Raw genomic sequence first — 16,942 nt, forward strand, 5'->3', positions numbered from 1 at the left:
CAAACAGAGGTCCCATTCCTGCACCTAATCGTATAAGGGCAGAGACCGTGTGGGTCTGTGTCCTCCTGAATCCGCCCTGTCCTGTGCCTGTTGCATGGTAGATGCTCAGTGAGCGTGTTGCCCGGAGACCATCCCATTCCCGGGTGGCTGGTTTCCAATGTGATTATGAGGGCAAAGTCACTTCCTCACAGGGGGCTTGGAAAATTAAAAAAAAGAAGAGTCAAAACACATAAGAAATGGAAATAACAGAGTAAGCCTGTGTGTTTTAAAAATTATTATTTATATCTTGCCTCCTTCCACAAAGGATTTGAGGCAGCTTAGGAGAGTTAAACACCAACACCAGGGCCCTCACTACACAGTAAGTAACTAATTGCCACGTGAGGCTTACAGATAAATGCTGCGAGCCTGGGTGGGGGAAATTGTCTTTGCTGCTGCAAAAAGGTTTTAGGCCTGTCTGTATAAACCATAGGCATAATATATAAATAGAACCTCAAAGGGACACTAGGGGCTCTGTTGCCAGAGGTTTATTTTTCTTTTTTGGTTTTTGTATGAGAAGGCCTTGGTTATGGCTAGGGAAGTGGACAGGGGAAAGAAAAAATATTTATTTTCCAATGTATCAATTTCGTGTGCCATACCCTGCCTTTTCACATATCTCTTTCAGAAAGTCCTGCACGTTTACATTTCCGGAGAAGTTAAAATGAAAGGCCCTGTTTACATTTATAGTTAAAATTAAAAACAGGATTTACCTGGGAGCTAGTACCCTCCAGTGACTTAAGGTTGGAAATTAAGGCTTCCTGGCTTATCTTTCTTAAGGAGAGAAAACTGTTCTCTCCTAAATCGCCCCCTAGTGGTCCCTTAAGTCACTGATGGTCTCCTGCCTGAGGAGCTCCATGGCCGGTCCCAGTTGGAGGCACCGTCATCTGTTGCATTGCTTCAAGGTGAATTTGGCCATCCCGATGACAGAATTCTGCAAGGAGAAACTTTGGTTGACTTTTCTTCTTTCACTCCCAGGGTTTTCCTTTATGTCTCCGCTGCTGTTTCCAGATTTCTGAAGAACAGGACTGAGTTTATGCACGAAGCTCTGAGGACCAAAGCGGGATTGAGGTTTTCCTTGAAGATGACTCTGCTGAGGCCTTGCTCCTTGTTGAAGGCAAGGCTGTGGGAGGGGTTGTATGGAGGTGGCTGCCGCTCAGCAAAGGTGTCCAGCATGTGCGGGGGAAGAGAGGTTTTTTGAACTACATTTCTAGTCGATAGCCAAGCCTATTGTGAAGAGTGGGAACAGGGCTGGCAATAGCTGCATGCATATATATATATATATATATATATTTTTAGACAGTTTCAGTCCCCCAGCCTGGAGTGCAAGGCACAATCTCGGCTCACTGCAACCTCCACCTCCTGAGTTCAAGCCATTCTCATGCCTTAGCCTCCCAAGTAGCTGAGTTTACAGGCATGTGCCCCCATACCTGGCTAATTTTTGTATTTGTAGTAGAGACGGGGTTTCACCATGTTGGCCAGGCTGATCCGGAACTCCTGGCCTCAAATGATCACCCACCTCAGCCTCCCAAAGTGCTGGGATTACAGGCATGAGCCACCGCGCCCGGCCAGCTGCATCCCAGTCAGAATTTTTGTTAGCGAGTCTGACTTACAATTGCCAATACCTGAGAGTTCCTTTAGTATGCAGTTTTAGAGCTCGACTAAGCTTCATTTAAATACATCTTTTCTTTGCCAGGTGTTCAGCTGCCGGTAGTGATTTCTTATATGGCTGATTCTAATTAGACCTGACATTATCAAACTCCATAACTTCTCCAAGTTACAGAAGTGATACGGTTTCATTTCTAAAAGCACTGGAAAGCTCAGAGTGAGAAGTAACCTGTCATCTCACAATACAGAAAAATACCTATGCCTTATGTGTGCTTCATTAGGGGGTGTTAGAAAATGAGAATGAAATGGCCGGGCACGGTGGCTCATGCCTGTAATCCCAGCACTTTGGGAGGCCAAGGTGGGCAGATCACCTGAGGTCAGGAGTTCGAGACCAGCCTGGCCAACATGGTGAAACCCCATCTCTACTAAAAATACAAAAATGAGCCGGGCGTAGTGGCGGGTGCCTATAATCCCAGCTACTCGGAAGGCTGAGGCAGGAGAATCACTTGAACCCAGGAGGCGGAGGTTGCAGTGAGCTGAGATCGCACCATTGCGCTCCAGCCTGAGGGATAAGAACAAGACTTCGTCTCAAAAAAAAAAAAAAAAAAAAAAAGAATGTATGCTTGTATGTGCGCACACATTTTTTTTTTAAAGAGATCATCATTTTCTGAGTGTATTGTAGTCTACTTTTACTTTGCAGTGTGCCATAAACAATATTTTGTCATTGGGTAGGTTTTCAGCCTCAGGACTTGTGATGGCTGTGTAGTATTCAACCTATGTCTGTGCTGGCTGTGATGCAATTTACCTCACCTATTACTATGGTTATTTTTACCTTTAAAAACAATGTTGGGTTGAAGTTTTTTTTTTGTTTTTTGTTTTTTTGTTTTTTTTTTGAGACGTGATCACCTGGGCTGGAGTACGGTGGCACAGTCATGGCTCATTGCATCCTCAGCCTGGACTCAAGCCATCCTCCTGCCTCAACCTCCCTAAGTACTGGGGTTACAGGCATGAACCACTGTGCCTGGTCTGAAGATACTTATATGTAAATCCTTCCATTAACTTACGCTTTCCTTAAGACAAATTTCTAGAATTGGAATATTTGTGTCATTATTTTAGATACCTCTCCAGAAAAGTTGTGACTATTGCTTTCCCACAGATCATATTCAGGAAAGTCTTTTCCCTCCATAATACAGGGTCATTTTCAGCTTTGGCCATGTTGTTGAGTAAAAAGTGGCACTAGCTTATTTAAATGAGTAGCTGATTGTTATCTAGTTGGATTGAATTTTGTTTCCTTTTTCATTAGCCAATTGTATTTCTTCTTTGGTGCAGTGCTTATCTTCCCTGTTACTGGGCTGGTCTGTTTATCCTTTTCTTATTGATGTAAAAAAGCTTTATTTGTATTAGAGATGTCAACCTTTTCATCTTTGTTGCACACATTTATTCCCTGTATATGCTTTGCCTTTTCCTGAGACTTGGGAGGTACAAATCATTAATTATATGATCAGAAAACAGTTTTGCTGCCCGGGCCTGACTTCAGAAGTGGACATTGCAAGATCAACCTGACCAGCCCTGGGGCTTGTGCTCTCTCAGCCCTGAGGTACCACCTGCACCATTATTCTACTTGTGTTGATATTCGGACTTAAAATTGTTCTGAAGATATCTCGTGTATTTTATCTCAGTGCAGAGATAATGAGTTTCACATGGATGGGGTGATCACAGTGGACACCATTTCTTTTATTTTTTTTCTACCTTCTCTCTACCTGCCCGTACCTGAGTTCCATGGTTTGTGGCTGTGTGGATTCATGGGAGTCTTAGGGGGATACTTGTCACATTTAAATGAGTTCAGTTGACCATCGAAAAGGTGGCTGAGTGCCTCCTCTATGCTCATTACAGAGGGATTGGTTGGAAAGTCGGTTGGGGTCTCTAATGCAGCGCAACTTTATTTTTTGCCTCAAATTTTTAAATAGAGCTTATTTTTCCTCACACTGACTTTGTGCTTTTAAAAACAAACAAACAAAAAAAAAGGACATGTAAAATCACCTATAAACTGATGCAGTTTGAAAATATATGCTCTTTTGATACCCAGTAAGTTTCTGATTATGAAAATAAATGACCTTTAATAAACAAGTTGTGTAGTAATATGTATATTAAACAAATAGTAATCCATAGTATAAGGTTTCAACCTTCAGAGGCTTGACAGATTCCATAGAATATCATCCACAAGGTAGACAATTTGAAAAATCCTGGTTTTTTGATCGGTCTACTGGTTTGTTAAATAAGATGTTTTTTCTAATTTGAATAACCAATTGATGTTTTGCAGGTTTTGTTTGGGAGAGGTATTTTTGCATTATTATTTCCACCCAGTGTATTTGTAGTCTGGTTCTACTCAAACAATAACAAAAATCTTGACGGAGTAAAAAAAGTTGGGTGAATTAAATTTTATGACTTTTAATTCTGTGCCTTGAATCCTGAAGCAAAGTCTATCTTTAAGGGCTGGGGTTTTCTCAGAGGGCTCAGTCAGGGGGTAATTTCATATCAGAAGTGCTCCCAAATGATTATTCATGGGTAACCAGTTACATAAAATGTCATCACGTATAAAAGTATAGTTTAGTTCTTAATTAAAAAGCAAAATCTTTGCCTTCAGCTTTGTAATCTCATACTCTCAAATTCCAAGCCACCTCCCATGGGTGTCAAGCTATCTTAGACTAGGAACGGGATTGGCTATAAATAAAAAACTAGATATAATATTTCCAAAGAGCCAGGAGCACTTGCTGGAGTTGCTACAGAGACTGTCCTTTTTGTATCACAAGCACATTCGTATGAAAACATTGTTGTTTGGCTTTTTCCATACTTACTTGGAGAGAACTTCCCAGGAAGCCTCTTTGTGTATTTCCCCACAGGTCAATCAATTATGCTGTTAATTAATATAATGAAAAATTAGATCATATACACGCACTTAAATGATACGAATGCAGTTATCTTTATATATACAAGCTAGTGACTTACGTGGGTATAAGACCTCCTTAATAAAAAGTGGTATACTTTGACGATGGGAAACTGGCTTGTGGTTGCAGGGAGGTGTTGAGTCAGAGCATTGTTTCACTTCTTGAAAATGAAGCCCTCAGAAGATGGAGTCATTACAAAATATGTCAGATATGTAATCACCAAATGATTTGTCAGAAGCAGCCCAGGTTAATAATGACTGTCTAAGAAAGAGTGTTCAGATGCATGTCAGGGCCGAATTGAGTCCACTGGTGTCGCTGAGATGAGGAGTCCAGAAAAATAACATTCTCTGTTTGGAACCAGGAAGGTTGTCATGGAGATGAAAATCTTCCTGGTCCCATAAAAACCCTGCTTGTCATCTGACTTGAGCTCCGTATTTGCACAGGTGGTTCTCCTAACTGAGAAGGGCTGAGTAAAAACAAATCTATTCTTCCTGAATGGCGCCTTTATGTGTCCAAGAGAATATGTTTCCTTTCTTCAGTCCCTCAATTAATGACCCATTATCAGCTAATTAAATCATGTAAATTTTATGTGAGTTCATTTGTTACACCACATGCTAACTAACTCTATTCCTGTGTGTTTAACCATATAACTGTTTTAATTGTGAGAATGAGGTACATCAGGTGGGCATCTGGAGAGAAGAATAATGTACTCAAGAAAAGCAGACACACATACACAGTCAACAGTGTAATATTTCTGTTTATAAAGAAGGCAGAAATATGAATAAGTGGATGTCTAGCACATGCCCTGTGACTTCGGGATACTGTGTTCACCTCTATTCTCTACAGAAAAGGAGTCACATGGCTGGGTTTCTGTTTCACTGAGTTACGTTTCAGATGCAGAAGTCGACTGCATAACACAAAAACACATCTGTTTAGGCTCTCCCCCTCCCCGCTCTTGCTTTCTTGCCTATGTGTCAGAGAGCAGAACTTGATCTTCGTATACAGTTTGTTATAAAAGCCTTAATTGTAGGTTTAATTTCAGTTTGTGATACCTTTCTGCCCCAAAGAAGTTCAAAGCTTTTACCAAGTTTCTCAAGGCACATTCATGGTTGCACTGAGAGAGTTGAGTTCAGACACAGTAAACGCTGTGTTACATATTTGGAAATGTACTTGTATTGTCATTTAAGACTTTGCAAAGTACATAGGGAAAAGCATTAGATGATGTCCTCTATAGTCAAAAACTACCAAACTAAGCAAAAGAATTTTTTATTGTTCATTGGATAAGATCAAGTAGACATCAGTGGGAATAATATTTTGATTAAAGCTTTATGGATAAAGAAATGATTTTAAAGTGAAGAAATTGTACTTTTTTTTGAAGCCTGGTATTTAAAGAATGAAATCATACTTCCTTGAGGTTTAAAAATATTCATGTGTAATGCTAGACTTTGATTATGCATTCCCAGATGTTTAATGCACTCATCATTTGTAAATGGAACTTACATCAGATTTATGACCTCAGTAGAATCTTCAAGTAAATAAAGGACCATTTGTACATTTGCTTGTAAAGGTAGCACCTAATAGAGAAAATTTGAGGGAACCATTAAAACAAGTATAGATTTGGTTTATAAAAGAAACACTAGTATCTAAAACTAGTTTAATTTCTTTTAAATGGACTGGGTTACCAAAGTTCTTCATGACATTTTATGTTAGTAAAATGTTAAAATTTTAAAGTTAAAATGAAAGCATTGAGATAAAATTGCTTTATTCAAAACCATAAAGCTACCATCCATGGTAGTATATTCTCTGACCAATAGTATTCGTATACACAGGTGCAGAAATGCAAAACCACAACTGTGTTTTCACAGCTGTCTCTTTTGCAAATATAAAGAATCTCGTTTTCTTATTTTAACAGATCAAAATGACTCATCTTGTAGAAAGTATTTTATGTAAGACACTGACACCTGTGAGCCAGCAGGTGGTACTCTGGTACCACGTCTTGATCATTCCTTTCAACTGACAGAGGAGGGCTGCAGTCTCAATGATACCAGGCTCTAGGATTTTCTGTAAAATGCCACACAGCTGATCTTTAGAAATACCTGGACCCTGAGGGATTTGCTTTCCATCTGACCATTTCACATCCTTGACCGAGCTGCCTTCTCTATAGCTGTACTGTTGAAATTTGTCATTTCTTACAGCTGCCTGGGTTCATGATGCCAGTCTCAGAACATAGCATAGCACAAAACAGAAACTCTGACCATGCAGCCTTACTTATGGGGAAGGTGAGGAAGTTGGAGGGAAACAGCTCTAGTAAAAGAAAACTCAGAAAGAGAAATATTAAATGAATCAGTGGATATTGGAGAAAATAATTTTAGTTGTTGGTGGCCTTAACTTATGGAGAACTCAGTATCTTTTCTCAGCTCTACCTAACAATTCCCCTCTTATAGGAAAGCAATTATTTAGATGCCAGAGAACACCATTATGGAAATGGAGTATTTTTGAAATAAAAACCTATCATTTTGACTGTGACCAAGTTATAATTTTGACTGAATGCATAATTATTACCCCCAAACAAAAGGTTTTCCACCTGATTCTGTGCCATGATTCTTCCTCGTGTCCCTTCACTCGATTCTCCATCATGAGCAACTAAATCAAGATGCACGTGTGTAACTAGCGCCTTACTTTTTCTCAACCCACCGTTGTTTCTCTTTGCTTAATAGCACAGCTCTAAGAAAACGGTTGCATTCAGCCTACAAGTTAGAGGAAATTCAAGGAACTTCGTTTTCTAATGACTTGTTTTGTTTCGTTTTATTTCATTTCATTTATTTTGAGACTGAATCTGGCTCTGTTGCCCAGGCTGAAATGCAGTGGCGCAATCTCAGCTCACTGCAACTCCGCCTCCCAGGTTCAAGCAATTCTCCTGCCTCAGCCTCCTGAGTAGCTGGGATTACAGGTGTGTACCACCATACCCAGCTAATTTTTTGTATTTTTAGTAGAGATGGGGTTTCACCATGTAGGCTGGGCTGGTCTTGAACTCATGACCTCAAGTGATTGGCCCGCCTCAGCCTCCCAAAGTGCTGGGATTACAAGTGTGAGCCACCATGCCTGGCCTTCTAATGACTTGTTTTAGAATGTAGATATCAATGTCGCCCACCTTATTCTCACCAAATATGGGGCCAGAGGGCCAAGTTTAACAGGGTTTTCCTTTGACACCCTGGGAGCCTAGCGTTACAGCCACTTCTTTCCAACATTATTGTTTATACTTTTTACATAGTAGGTGCACAACAGGTATTTGTTGAATGAGCCATTGCTAGATTAGAAGTGGGAAAGACTGACAGTGGAATCGTTAGGAGTCGCGCGCAGTCGCCAAGGTGAGTGATGACAGTGGCCTGTATAGGGAAAGGGGAAGGCTGGATATGGGATGGATGTGCCCTGTTGGAGAGACAGATTCCACAGAATCGATGAGCAAACTCCAGGAACGTGTTAAAAGTAGATGAGACCCTGAACGGAGGGAATCATCTCCAAAGCCCATGTCCCAGTTGACAGTGGAAAGGACTCAGATGCCTCTAGCTCAGGTGAGGAGTGGATGTAATTTTAAGCCAAGGTGGAAATCAAGTGGGGAAGCTGGCTGTGTTGCTAAGAGCGCCCCCAACAGCTGTGGCTATGTGTGTGGATTTTGCCACTTGAATCAGGTTCATTAAGTATGACCAAATGTTAGCAACAGTTTTTAATGATAGGCTGTGCAAAGAGTTTCAAAAATTACAAGTATTTCTGAATTGCCTACATGGACATTGGCAGGGAAAGAGAAGAGAAGATGGAAACCAGAAGGAATATACGACACTGTGCTTGCCTTTGAGAAATTTAGAGTCTGTCATGGGAGACCAGACTTGCACATAGGAGGCAAAACACCAAGTAAGAAAAAAAATGAAATGATATAGCTCAAAATGAGCAGAAGAGTTGGTGGATAGATTCACATAGGTAGCAGTGGATCAGTTAGGCTGTGTGAAGAAATGAAAGCCTTAAGATAGAAGGCTTTGCAGAGAAAAAGAGGTTTCTTCAGAAGGCATTGGTATGGTAGACAGAGGTAGAAATGACCTGGAATATATTTGTAGGTGGTTTGAAGGGGTGACCCAGCTTGGGTGGAGGTGAGAACTGGCAGGTGGGCTAGGCTAGGTTAGTAAGATGCCAACATAAAAAGATGAGCTTTACCCTTAATCCAGTCTAGAATAAGAAGGCATTGTTGGGAGGAAAAGAGCATGTTAAGGCTGTGTTTTAAGAGGATTATTCTGGCAACAACACTTATATAGACTGGAGCCATGGCGATTAGCATTCAGCAGTCCTGGTAACTCAGCTCAGAAATATTCAGGGCCCAAAGTGAAATGTGGCACAGCCCACGTGGAAATGGGACTGGGGAGGGGAGTATCAGAAAGCATTTTAAAAGGCCAAGTTCAATCTTAGTAACAGATTAAAAAAATACATAATAAGGGCAGCCAGTTGAGCTGGCTCATGCCTATGATCCCAGCACTTTAGGAGGCTGAGGTTGGAGGATTGCTTGAGCCCAGGAGTTCGATACCAGCCTGGGCAACATAGTGAGACCCAGTCTCTACAAAAATTTAAAAATTAGTCATGGTGGCACATGCCTGTAGTCTCAGCTACTCAGGAGGCGGAGGATCACTTGAGCCCAGGTCAGGGCTGCAGTGAGCCATGATCACACCATTGCATTCTAGCCAGGGTGACACAGTGTGACTGTATCTAGAAGGTGGGGGAAAAAAAGCAAGGGCTTTCCTGATATTCTTTGTCACCTCCATTCCTATGGTGATGGGGTTTTCCAAATAATGAAAGAAATCTTCAACACTAAATAGCAAAAACAACCACAACAATAAAATTAGCTAATATCCACCAGCCTTTCTGTGTGGCCAGCTGTGGTCTAGGCTCTGTGTGATGACTCATTTCATCATCACAATAATGTAGAGGTAGGTACTTTCATTATCATCATTTACTATAGGCAAGGAAGTTGTGTCATGGCGAGATTGTATAACTTGCCAAGAAGATACGACTAGGAGGTGGAAAACCCAGGTATGAGCCAGGGAAGCTTCCCCAGGTCCCCTTACTGCCTTTTGTAATCTAACAGAAGACCCCAGCCACCACCACCACCTCAGGCTTTGGGCATTTTAGAGGATGTCAGTTAGATGCCACAGTATTAAAATTTCATCGATTTCTTATCATCTAGCGATTGACTAGAATACTTTCAGAATTAGGTTCATTCCAGAAAATCCAGAACTTGTGGTTGTTAATATCTAGAGCATCCACCCCAGAGCCTTACACGAATAGTAGCAGATGCCTCAGATACGTTTTAGGTGGTGAGTTGGTGTAAGGACTTGAGACAGAGATGACTGTGGGTCAGGTCTGAGAGCCTGGGAGGGGAGCAGCTCATGGCTCAGCCTCCATGTGTGAAAACCACAGCTTGTGGCCATGTGAGTTACCAGCGTCACCTGGGGCCAGCCTGGGCCTCATAGCTTTATGATTTGGTCATGGATGCTCCCTAATCACACTGTACGGATTACGAATGAAAACTCCATGAGATCAGGACTCTCCGGTCTTGACTGATGTTTGTAACCAGTGTCCAGAGCAGTGCCTGGCACCTGGCATTTGCTGAAGGGAGCAAGGAAAGAGGCATACTGTTGGCAGGTGGCTAAGGGATCCAGGACACTCGGCAGAGTGATTATGGAGTATAAGAACAAGCCGTGTGGTTGTTTATCCCTTTCATGCGGTGTCACTGGGAATCTCCTGGTTAAACCTCGCCTCTTAGGCAGGAACAGAGACTGGTTTCTGCCTATGCTGGGACCCTGCTACCCCAACTTGTACCTCGGAAGACAAGCAGCAAGCCTGACCAGTGACCCGCACAGCCAGCATCTGGGTCTATGCTGCGCGTATTGTAAAAAGTTAACGTATGGGACGGGCACGGTGGCTCACACCTGTAATCCCAGCACTTTGGGAGGCTGAGGTGGATGGATCACAAGGTCAGGAGTTTGAGAACCAGCCTGACCAACATGTGAAACCCCATGTGTACTAAAAATACAAAAATTAGCCAGGTGTGGTGGCGCATGCCTGTAATCCCAGCTACTGAGGAGGCTAGGGCAGGAGAATCGCTTGAACCCAGGAGGCAGAGGTTGCAGTGAGCCGAGATTGCGCCACTGGGCTCCAGCCTGGGCAACAGAGCTAGACTCTGTTTCAAAAAAATAAAAAAAAGTAACTTATGAATTACCAAAAAAAAAAAAAAAAGGTAACTTATGAATTTTATGAATTACTGTGGGCTTGGAGCATTTCACTCACTCCCTTTCTCCTGCTAGCACAAAAAGGTAGCGTTAGGTTATAGGGAATAGCAATTAATTCATTGTTTTTGATGTTGCAGTTAGGGAATAAGTACTCAAACTTACTCGACCATTTTTCAAATGCCTAGTTGTTGTTGTTTAACTCTGGTGAAAGCAGCATTTAAGAGTCCTGTGTTCTCTTTTGATACTGGAACCAGCGGAAGTTTGGTACATATTACTACCAACTGTCCCCCAACACTAACCACTGAATGTCTACTTATCCCTGCTGGGAAAGGCCAGGAGCTTTTCAGGTTAGTCTGGATACACATAAAGTCACTGTGGATGGACTTGATAGATAGAAACTCAAGTCAGGAGGATGGAGAAAAGGGGATGGGTCTGGGAAGCATTTTCAAGAGGAGTGACAGGGATTGGTGACTTACTATGTCTGGAAAGTGAGGGGGAGAAAGATGATTTTTGTATCTATACATGACAGAGGCAAATAACCAGGATCTGTGGCCTTACCTTCTCTGGTGGAACTTCAGATATAACAAATCTCTGCCTAGAGGAGAGGAAGGAGTTAGAACCAGCAAGCTCAACTGTTGTTACCTCAGCATCTTCCCAGACCCTACCACCCTTTCAGGTCTCTCTTCAATGATCAGCACACTATACCTAAAGTGCTTCTCCCTTGGGAAGTGGTGGGGGTTCTTGTGGGTGTGGGCCCAGAGATTCGAGCCATGCCCCTGTTACCTCCCCATCACTGCGCCAAGCCGTGGGGCGGGGGGGGGGGCAGAGGGGTGCTGTGCCAGCCCTAGATGAGTTCTCTTTCCTCCCTTATATTACTAGATATATATGGAGACACATCTGTTGCTGTGTGCCATCCCCGTTGTAAAACCATTTGAGGTATATTTGAAACAAGAATAACAGGTTGATAACTGTTTAAACTGGGTGATGGGTACAGAGAGTTTCAGGACACTGTCCTCTCTAATTTTATATATGTTTGGAATTTTCCAGAATTAAAAAAACTTACAACGGCAATAATCACCCTTTAATTCTTGAGTCTTTCCATACTTAATTTCTTTCTTAGTTTCTTGAGTCTTTCCATACTTAATACCTGATTTAAGTTTTCCTAAATCGGGATGCACCTCTAATATCAGAAGTGATAATGAATCATTTGCTTTATAATGGTACCTCATATTCCAGCTCTTTTGATTAGTAAAAAAAGTTTAAAAATTTTTTTTAAAGTAGCTGAATTCACAAAAATCTGATCATTTGGCTTAAAGATGAGTTTTCATGGCTTTCTTCATTATTGATAAATACACCAAGAAAAACAGGACCAAAATCCCACAGAAGCTGTTTTCCGCATTTACCTAAGTCTCCCTGTAAAATGCATGTGTGTTTCTGCCTCCAAACATACATTTTTTTTGTTTTCTGAGTGTAAAAAGCAGACAGCAGGGAAGCAAATGTTCCTGAATGGCCACATTTAAATTAATCACATGCTGTCTTAAAACAAAATAAACAAGCTCCAAACCCAAATACTCTGTAGTATTTACCCAATTATTTTTAAGCTTAGAAAATAAGGCCCAAAGTGTGTATTAGTCACATTTTAACATCAGAGTCACCATATAATTTAGTTCATTTGTTAACCGCATCAGCACACGTGTGAATCTCAAAACCCTACCAGTTGCTGTGCCCATGCGTTCGTGATTCTGCTGTACACAAGGCCAAATACAGGCCGGGAGAGGAAGAAACTGTGTCCTCAGTTAATTTCCTTGAATATAATTGGTAATATTCAGCTAGCTATTGATTACATAGTAAAAGCTCACTATTGTTTGCTAATTTGAGGGATGGATTGGCCACCTGGTAAAGCTTTAAGTAAAATATTTTTTAAATAATGTGGGGTTTTCTTGGGGTTTGTATCTTTTTAATTTTTACCTTTTTTTTTTTTTACTAACTATGAAAGGATATTTTGTGTGTTGAAGAAATTTGAATATGGATGGATGTTAGATGAAATTAAAGAATTGCTAATTGTTTGTGTGATATTATCATTGTAGTTATGATTTTGTTCTTTTTTAAGTCCTCTTAGAAATACATTATTTCTGTGTGAAATGACATGGTCTCTGGGATTTGCTTTTTAAAAAACACACCTAGGAAATAAAAAGAATGGGGAGTTGGCATATGAAACAAGAATAGCAAAATGTAGGTTAATCATTCAAACTGTGTTGGGTACATGACAGTTTATTAAGTTAGTCTCTCTATGTTCGTATATATTTGAAAATTTCCATAATAAAGTGTTAATAAGGAATCAAAGGAAAGATAAACATAAAAATCAGAATATTTACCTCTCCGAAGAAAAAGAAGGAGGTAATTGGATTGTAATCCTCAATAGGCATCAACAACTTGGAGAATGTTCTTAAGCTAAATGATGGGTATGGGGTATTTTTTATTCTTTGTACTCTATGCATCATGTGGGCATTATTTTGTATGTATCATACATTTCACTTTAAAAATAAATGAAGTCCATCAATATGGAGCAGTTTTTTTTTCAAGTACATATCTTGACTTGAGACTTAGTCTTTCAGGCTGTACTTTGATGAATAGATAATCCTTATAATTAACACATCAATTAAGAACAGATATATGGTGCTGAAATCTTGGCAGGGGGGATGGGGATAGGGGGAAGGGTAGGGAATTAGATCAAGTAAAAAATCAATGTTGAGTACCAGCTATGGTTTCTATCTTAATTAGACAACCTTCCTTAAAGATATAGCAGTTCTTGAAAAGCAAGAAGAGTGATCTGATCCTTAAAAAGTGGAGAAAAATAAACAACTTTCATTTATATAAACTTTCTTTGGCACTGTGTTTTTGCTATTGCCAATATCATAAAAGTCTGCCTTGTGTTTTATAACAGTTATCTGCCTGGAAAAGTGAACATAAATCAGCCCTAGAGAAGTTCTAGCCTTATGTGTGTAAAGAGGCTTATACCTCGACGTTCATTGCAGCATTGTTTGTAATAGGAAAAAAGACAATCAGAAACATCCTAAATGTCCATCAATAGCAGAATAGTTCAATAAAGTATAGAATTAAAAATGAGACAAATGTATATGCACTGATAAGAAAGGTCTCTAAGACATGCCATCAAGAGAAAAAAAGAATGTTACAAAATAATACATAATGTTTACTGGCATTTATGGGAAGATGCATATACATGAGTCAATATAAATCTGAAAGTAAAAAGATCTGTGAGGGCACACCCCCGGTAGATGTCAGTGGTTTCTCCTTGGAAGAGGAGATGATCAAAAGGAATCTTAGCTATATTAAGCATGTTCTAACTTTTTTTACAAGCAAAATGTATTTGTTTCTTACTTCCATAATGAACAATTCTTTTAAAAAGCAAACCACTTGCCGAATGAATCTTGCTATCAAAAGAAGCTTTTCAATACGTGATTTTGTGAAATGATTGTTTTTCAGAGTAAAGTGATTGTTACATGGGTATATTGCATGATGCTAAGGTTTGGGGTATGCCTGATCCCGTTACCCAGATAGTTAGCATAATACGCCACAGGCAGTTTTTCAACATTTGCGTTCCTCTGTCCCCGCTCTAGTAGTCAACAGTGTCTGCTGTTGCCATGTTTATGTCCACAAGTACCCAATGTTTAGCTCCCGCTTATAAGTGAGAATATGCATTATTTGGTTTTCTGTTCCCTTGTAACACTATCTCTTTAAGTTACATGGTTTGTCCATTTGGTGTTTGAAAAGTAAGCTGTATCTTCTATACTGTGGTAAGTTAAGGAATCAGAAATCATATTTTTCATTCTCTTAAAAGATTATGTGTGCTCTTTAGATATTATCTTTTGGCATTGAGACTACATAAGTGTCCTTCAAATAATGCAGAGGAAAAAGATCATAGGCAGGCAAAAAGTGCTTAATAAATTTAGCTTTTTAAAGAAGTGAAAGAAAGAATTATATCCAGAACCAGCAGCTCTTAAATATTCTATTTCAATAAATACAATTTATATACAATTGCTGTGAAACTTTTTTTGGCAAATACTCTTCCATAGGTTATGAACATTTCTCTCAATAAATTTTATACTAGGTGTATACTAGGTTCCTTTATTGGTGTTTTAGATGACAGCAAATGACTTTACATAAAGCAGCTGTAGATTTTATTCACACAACTTTTCAGAAGTAGCTTTATGTAAATATGTTAGGACTGTTCTTCTTTGAGCTTCACAATTAACCAATAAAAGTGAGTTATTTTAGGGAATGGGTAATTTGGACATGGACCAAAATTAGTTTTCTAATGAGTGGTGTTAAAGATGTGTAACTACTATTACAGAGATAATGTAAACAGCCTTCTACTTTTTAATTCTCTGATTTTGATCTTGTTTTGTAGTAAGAAAGGCTTAGTATGAATTTGAGGTATTTAACTAACTTGAAGTACAGTGGTGGTCAGTGAAGAAAGATTCTATTGGTCAGGATTCTCTGGAATGCATGTGTGAAAACCCCAGCCCAAATTGGCCTCAGCAGAAGACAAAACATTGCAAAAAGCAAATGACAATTCATTGGGTAAAGCAATAGAAAAATACAAGGATATCTAGCTTGAGGCTCAGCTAGAGCCAGGTATTCAAATCTGGTCATCCAACATTGATTGGTCTCTTTCGATTTACTTAGCTGTGCTGAACTCTGTTGGCTTAGTTTTGGGGCACGTTCTTCCCGAACATGGTGAAAGTGGCCCCTAGCACTGCCAAGAATGATCCTATCGCAGCCCAGCAATCCCAGTGGTTGCTAAAAGCAAGTCCTTGCCTTGATAATTCTAGCAAAAATCATAAGGAGGTCACCCATTGGGCCAGTTTAGGTAGGTCATGTGTCATCCCTTAACCAATCAGCAATCTGATCAGCCAGGCCCGAGGCACCTCTTCATCACTAAAACTAGTCGTGATGGAGTCAACTTCAGTGGAACCCTGTTGAGAGAAGGAGAGGAGGGATGGCTGCCCAAGTGGAAATGAGCTATTACCAAGAGTGGATGAGGGCGGGCGAAACATTACGGGGATACCAGGGATTTGATCTGCAGTCTCTCGGGTTTTCCGTGAGTGCTTATCTTCTTGAGGGGATGGAGGGAGCAGTGTGCGAACATCCACACAGCCTCCTGCTCCTCCTCCATCTGCTGGGGTGCTCAGTCACCCAGGTTTGAAATACTTCTGAGATGATACCTAATGTTACAGTTCATGGTCACATGCTACATGTATGTGAGGTCATGAGTATTGTCACTGTCTCTCTTCCCAGTAATTTTCTTCAGTCAGGTGCTAGGGAATTCTCCTTTTCTTACCATGTCATGGCTGTCCTCCCCACACCATGGGGCTTTCAGAAAGACAGGTAGAACCTAAGAGTCTAGAGAGACCTTGGGTGTCACCCAGGCCATTGTGGCTCCATCTGGGCTTGAAAGAGCCCTGACCTGCAGTAAAAGTGCCTCTGAGGCCAAGGAGAAGTTACGGCATAAGAAGGGAACACCAACGAGGTGGGGGCCCAGACATACCCTCTCCCACCCCCTTCAGATTTCATTCTTTATAAAATTTCACATAAGGGAAGGGTCTCCAAGGTGTAAGGAGGGCCGAAAAAAAAAAAAAAGGTTGAAAAGCCTTCCATCTAGTCTAATCCTAAGAGTTCTCATTTATTTTTGTTTTCATTTTTAAAAATTGATACATCATAATTTTACATATTTATGTGGTACATGATGATATTTCAATACATGCATACAGTATGTAATGATCAGATTAGATAATTGGCATATCCACCACCTCAACCATTTATTATTTATTTGCGTTGGGAACATTCAAAATCCTTTCTCCTAACTATTTGGAAATACACAGCACTGTTAACTATAGTCACCCCACAGGCCTGTGGAACAGCAGAGCCTTTTCCTCCTGTCTGGCTGTCCAAATGCCAGTGCTTAGCAGCAGGGCCTCAGTACCACACTGCCTCCTCGGGTGCTTCTCTGCTTAATGTGCCTCATCTTTTCACCGTGCTGTAAGTTTCTGTGAAGAGGGGTGT

General features: G+C 40.5%; 1 protein-coding gene and 1 long non-coding RNA gene across 6 annotated transcripts in view; one reads left to right on the plus strand and one right to left on the minus strand.

Moving 5' to 3' along the window:
• Positions 1-16,942, plus strand: part of PDZRN3 (PDZ domain containing ring finger 3) — a 240,571-nt gene that overhangs the window by 113,999 nt on the left and 109,630 nt on the right. The window lies entirely within an intron of this gene.
• LOC108584535 lies at positions 1,027-4,838 on the minus strand. Its single transcript, XR_001899701.2, has 3 exons — positions 4,648-4,838; positions 4,497-4,555; positions 1,027-1,081 (listed from the first exon to the last, which is right to left on the minus strand). It is a non-coding gene; the product is annotated as an uncharacterized LOC108584535 (long non-coding RNA).

Source organism: Papio anubis, chromosome 2 (genome assembly GCF_008728515.1).
Source record: "Papio anubis isolate 15944 chromosome 2, Panubis1.0, whole genome shotgun sequence".
Lineage (NCBI taxonomy): Eukaryota > Metazoa > Chordata > Mammalia > Primates > Cercopithecidae > Papio > Papio anubis.